The 6,708-nt window shown below is 28.3% G+C and overlaps 1 long non-coding RNA gene across 1 annotated transcript; it reads right to left on the bottom strand.

The window, feature by feature from the left end:
- Positions 1–294: 294 nt before the first annotated feature.
- LOC110704048 lies at positions 295–1,073 on the bottom strand. The gene is made up of 3 exons (XR_002507855.1): positions 1,022–1,073; positions 679–807; positions 295–339 (listed from the first exon to the last, which is right to left on the bottom strand). It is a non-coding gene; the product is annotated as an uncharacterized LOC110704048 (long non-coding RNA).
- Between the last annotated feature and the right edge of the window lie 5,635 nt (positions 1,074–6,708).

A 6,708-nucleotide genomic window follows, 5' to 3' on the forward strand; every position in this document is an offset into this window, starting at 1 on the left:
CCCAAAAGGATGAATAAATGAAAATATCAACTAATTCTCCACTTATCATCCTTAAGCTTAATGAACTCAATACGTACAAAACCAAACAAAGACTATATTGGCTGTATAATTGATTAAATAAACAAAATACTGACACAAAAGTAAAATTTTAAGTTTTTACACTTCCATTACCTGTTTTGTTATCAATACCGCCGCTACTGCTGCTACCCTCAGAAGGAGGAAAACGAAGAACACCACATATCTCACAATAAGTCATACTCTCTTCATTATCATAGGTACATACAGAACAGCACAAAACCCCGGACTTATTTGCTTCCTTATTCACTACTACTTCATCAGCTGCAACAACAAATTCAAGGATAGATAAATATAGTTTCATTTTCGTACAAATGATCACCGGTAATCTAGACTATCAAACAAACTTTTATTGCACATTAAATGGGAGGAAATGATGGAGGATAGGATAAGAAGGGTAGAGAAGTTTTCGAATCTCTTCATATAATAACTACAATACACAATGTAATACTAATATGTGGCCATACAACTAGAATTCTATAATTAGTCTATAAATTGTAAAGCATACTTCGAATCAGCCATAAATTACATTAATTTACCAACTCAACGCCGCGATAAGCATTAAAAATACTATAAAACACTCAGAATCAAGACAATACTTACAATGCTCTACATGAACATTATCATCGTCATCATCTTCATAATCATATGCATAATCTTCATCATAATCTTCGTAAATGTCGTCGTCGTAATCATACCCATGATTAGCTTTGCGAGACATGGCTCTATTATCTAACACATTACCAAAATAAAAACTATTATGATGTAAAATCAATCAGTATCAATTGGAAACAATTCTATCAACCAAAAAATCAAAACCCCAGAAAAATCAATCTTTGGGGCAAATTACCAAATTTCCTACAATTGTAAAATTGAGAATTTATAGTGGAAGTAAAGTAAGGATCCAAAAAAAAATAATTGATAGAATAAAAGGAAGATACTTTACCAATGGATTGAAGGCAACAAATTACTTCAGCTGTGTTGCATTGGTACCCAGACGAAAAGGGAATTTAACAAACCCTAATTGGAATTTTAATTTAGTAATTAAACCTTAGTTTGTTAATTCACTTTGAATTGGGTTTTTAATGAAGATCAATGCAAAGAGGTTTAATTGAAATAAATAAGAAGATTTTGCAGATGATTAGAGATGGTACAACCGTACAAACTCTGGAACACTTCAACGCTTTGTGTATGTAGATGCAAAGTGGAGTACTTTATCCACTTGTTTAAAGACTAGTCGGAATTAGAAGGTACCCATACTAATACACGAGATATTATGTAATCCGTAATGTATTACTAAGGGAAATAAAATACGGAGTATAAGATTTTTGGGATTTTATTTTTATTTATTTTTTATTCAAGGGGAAATTAAATCCAAGATTAGATAAATAGTTTGGTTTTGACTAATGGGATTTTTTTAATGGAGTCCTAAAAATTAAATCTAAGAACTTTATGTTATGCTTAGATTTCAAATGTATATTATGTACTCATGTTTGTAATTATTATGAACTTTACATGAATGATAATCACCATGCAAACATATACCTTTTAATTATAAGAATTCTCATTCACTTCTGGGAATGAGTAAATTCAATTATTTATCAACATATATATGTCTTAAATGTGCACCCAATAGACAATATTAGAACTAATCAAAATACTTCGTACATTTTTCTCTTAGCATGGTGTTTATAAAATCACTTTTAGTCCTGTGACTGGTGGACATATTTAGGTCACGTATACGGTATATCTGACCCTTCAATTCATTAATTTAAGGAACTTCAAGACGTTACGTATGAATACTTCACGTTCAATTTATTCATCATTCTATAATTCAACTTCATGTATATAGGTATATAATCAAATTCAATCACACATCAAACAATACTTATACCATTGTGTTAGTATGTTTCACAATATAGTACCCACTTATAAGGTTACTAAGTTAATGTCAATTTTTAATGCATGTACATGAGATACTTTAAATTATAGATTAAAAGAACAAAATTTGGAACTTCAAATCCAAAATTGAAAAGGAGTATGCAGTTATGAAGTCACCATCTGACTAATCATTGTTTTTATAGTTTAAAAATTAAAATACAATTGTCCAGACATGTATTTGACTAGTATCAAATATCAAGTATCGAGCAATTCCTCGACAAAACGTATAAAGATAAATTAAATCTATAGATGAACACATAATAAATATAGACTTTTGGTTAATATTAAGGGTGCAAAATAGACTTGATATACGAATAAAATTGGTCTCTTGGTTAATAGAGCTACAAATAGATAAAGTCAATCTTATCTTTAATTAGTTTGTTAGAACTTGTAACATAATAATCCAAAAATAAAATCTCCATATACATAGATATCTTGATAAATAAAATATCTTAGAATTATAATTAAGATTAGATATAATATGAGGCAATGACCAAATATAAATACTCCATATGCAATCAAAAGAATATAATCAAACATCACACAGTAATTCTTATACCATGGTTCATTATAATAAGGTAGCAATAATATCATAATTCATTCCTTAAATAAACAAGATCAAAAAGCATAAATTTAAATCATTTGTAATACTTAGTGTTTGTGTCACAGTGCAATATAGTACCATTACTTATTCATATAAGGCAATTATGAAAACATATAACCAAAGTAATCATTTACTTTATGTCTATATAGTATATATGCATCAATGGCACTCCATGCAATTGGACTTTTTCGCACAAGAAGTTAAATACCCAATTAAAAATAATTCAAAAAAAAGAATAATAATTGATCAAGAAATATGTACTCTAGTCCACTTGATTGAACTTTGTACTCGAAACCCTCGAATAACAAATTAATATAAACTATGAGTTACATTAGTATATGTAACATACTACATTAAATAATTAATGCCTTTTGCTATCCTTTAGCCCATTAAAAATCTTCTTAATTTTAGCAAAACCAAAACTTTGCTAAGGAACGCACGGAACTTGATTATTATTATTGCTCACATAATATAATCATACAAACTATCTCATAGCCCTTGCAAACAAGTTGTCAGAGTTCAAATAGAATTACAAGGCTATCCTAAAATAAGATCCAATAATGAAATACAGAGTACATCTTTTACCTAATTATTTCAGAATATATCAGATCTGATCCTAATAACTTTCGAATTAAAAGTTTATTGTTTTGCAAAGAAATTTATAATGAAAGTTCAATTTCATGTTATTAAAGAATAAAAAATTAAATTGCAAATCAACGTAAAGAAGAAAACTACCTTTTTGAATCGGCAAGTCTTGATTTTAATCAGTTGGGTAGAGCTTTGGTGTTGATAACGTGTTATGAAATTAAAGAGAAAAAGGGGAAAATAGAGGAGAGAATAAATCTATCTTCATCTTACTGAATGATGTGGGAGTACATATATATACTTGTGATACAATTAGGATTCCATCAATAACATAATACTAAAGGTGAATCTGATATGACACTTGTCATATTGTGATTAAAAATTTTCCGCCAGTTTTAACTTTCCTTTTTTTTTTTTTTTTTACAAATCTTCATGAATATTTATTTATATATATTAGAATATTTAACCTTCAATTTGGCAATTAATAACATAATACTAAAGGTGAATCTGACATGACACTTGTTTTGTCATGTTCTAATTAAAAAATTTCCCGCCATTTTTAACCCTTTTTTTTTTTTTTACAAATCTTTGTGAATATTTATTTATATATATTAGAATATTTAACCTTCAATTTGGCAACTATATTATATACAAAGTATATTCTATATCTATATGCATCAATGATAATAAATGAATAATATTTTAACCTATCTTTCATTATTTTATAATAGGTATTTTTTTCTAAAATAAACAAACATATACTCCCTCCGACCCCGATTGATAGTCACTTATGTCATTTTTTGACACCCAAAATGTAGTCACATTTGTTTTTTTCAAGTACCATTAATATTATTTTTTTACCAAAATTCTCTAACATTTGCAAATATCTTTGTGCAAATTTAACTTTTCAATGTAAATTTTACTTTCCCATGTACTTTAGTTACTTTCTATCTCTACTTTTTTGCATATCCAATGTAAATTTACTTTTCAATGTACTTTCTTTAATTCTCCTTAATTCCCGTGATTATTCTTCAAAAGTGAATATCAATTGGGGACAGAGGGAGTAATATTACAATAATAATGCACTACTCCATATCATTTTGATATTTTTTTCTTGGAAGTTTTTTTTTTTTTTTTTTTTTTTTTTTTTTTTTTTTTTTGCTCCAACCTGGATGACTCTTTAACTTTTATTACGACGTATATATTTGTTGATTTATTTATAATAATACACTACAATTCAATAAATAAAGACATAAAATAAAAATAAAAAACCTTGATTATTAATTATAAAAAAAAGTCAATTAAATTTGTATGAAATATTATATTGGTCAAAGTAAGCTATAAAACATTGTGCCGGTCAAAACATGCCAACAAAATTGGGACGTTGAGGTATGTACATTACACATGTTCCTCTAAAAAAAGTACATTGTACGGGTTATAATTAACATAAAATTTAATTCTTATGTAAAATCCTATAATCATTAAATTTGTGTTTTTTTAAAAAAAAAAATGTTTAATGATCAATAACTTTTGACATCAATATAATATTAAACTCAAGTTTTGTTTTGCTTTTTTTTTTAATTTATTATTATTATTATTATTTTAAAAGAATTCAAGTATCTATTTCAAGTTTTTGTTAAATTAATATTGTAATTAAAAATTAGGTTAAGTAAAAACCGTGCATTGCGGGACTTAAACTAGTTGTAGAATAATAATAAACCCGGTATATCTCTACAATATCCTAGAATTATCATAAGGGTAAAATGGGCATCCACTAAATACATATATTATATAACACTTTATATTTTAACATTACTAGAATGTACATGTGCAAAATGCACTGGATATATATTAAAAAATATATTTAAAATATGGAAAGTTGATTTTGATGTTGTAATTTAGACTTGAGCTGTAATGGTCGGTTCTGTTGAACCCTAATTAGCTCTGTTGTATTGAGTATTAATAATGTGCTGTTCTGAAATATGATATTCTAAGCAAAGCTTAGAACCTCAAAAAACAGGGTCTTACTCTTTTATGTTCGTGGCCACACAATGTTATTATGGGGTTTACTTTTTCAAAGTTATAGAGATTACCCGTTTAGTGTTATAAGGGTTACTCGTGTTACTCAGTTTAGGGCGTGTTTTCTTACGTTGAAATTCCCCAGCTCAGTTCAGCTCAGTTCAGTCAATGAGAACAGGCCCTTAGTGTCATATGGGTTAGTGTCTTGCTGTAGAATTTACATACTTTGTTCTGTTGCAAGTAGTTATTCGCCGAGGCTAGTTGCACAAAAACGTGTTGTACATTTTTTTTTTTTTTTTTTTTTGTTTTTGATGATTAAATAAATGGAAAATGTTTGGAGGGTACTCCCTAAAAAAATGTATATAATTGAAGGGTTGGGGATTTAGGGTCTGTTCTCATACATTGAAATTCAATTTAGTTTAGTTCAGCTCAGCTCAGTTCAGTTCAGTTCAGTTCAGATTCTAATTTCCTTCTCTTATAAAATATTCATTTCAGTTCAGTTCAATTCAGCTCAATCATTTCAGTTCAGTTCAGCTGAGTTCAGTCAATAAGAACATGCCCTTAGAGTACTATAATTGATGGGTTGGGGATTTAGAGTACAATTTTTTTTATATGTTATACTACGTACAAAAAAAAAACACGCACCTAAAGTGAAATGCTAGTAGTTAAAAAAATAAATTAAATGGATAGTTATTGGTTTTTTTTTTTAAGAAAAAAAATGATTAAAAAATAATAAATAAAGTAGTGGGATTGGTAGTTTTTTTTTTTTTTTAAATTTAATTTAATTTTTTTTTTCCTTGGGTTGGTTTACCTATATAAAAACTCCCATCAGATCTCCTCTCCTCTCCTCTCCTCTCTCTCTCTCCTCTCTTCTAGGGTTTCTCCAAAATCTTGGTCGTTTAGGCCGGAAATATTCTAATTTTTTCGGAAATTAGACTATTTCGACCCTTTTCCTTTAATTTTATTTAGTTTTGCAATTTGAATTTCAATAAATCTACACAAGTAGTGTAGATATTCGTCCGTCTCCTATGGTGGAGTGTCTCCCTATGGTGGAGTCGTTAATTTCGTTAGTTTAGTTGTTTGTTTTTTTTAGGGTTTGTTTGTGTGTTGGGGTTCATCTAAAAAGTAATCATCTTTTGCCCTATTGTCAGTTATTTGGTAAAGATTTGTTCGGGATCGCAACGGTTGTCAAATTTTCAAATGCGTTCAGGCGAATCAGATGAGAATCATCCTTACGGCTACAAATCGTTAGACCCTCTCTCCGAAAAGGCTGTATATTCCAGCGATGTGTGCGAGAGATGTACCACAGTGCAAGATCTTTTCAATGATCGTATCTCTGATGAAGAAAAACCTAATTTGATTCAAATTTATGTATTTGTTAATTTAGATTTCATTTGTAGATGTCGGATGGCTTTTTATTAATGAATTGATTTGTTTCAAAAAAAGTTATTTTTTTCCCTTAAAAAAAAAAAAAAAAAAAACTT

This window comes from Chenopodium quinoa, unplaced genomic scaffold (genome assembly GCF_001683475.1).
Source record: "Chenopodium quinoa cultivar QQ74 unplaced genomic scaffold, ASM168347v1, whole genome shotgun sequence".
Taxonomy (NCBI): Eukaryota; Viridiplantae; Streptophyta; class Magnoliopsida; order Caryophyllales; family Amaranthaceae; genus Chenopodium; species Chenopodium quinoa.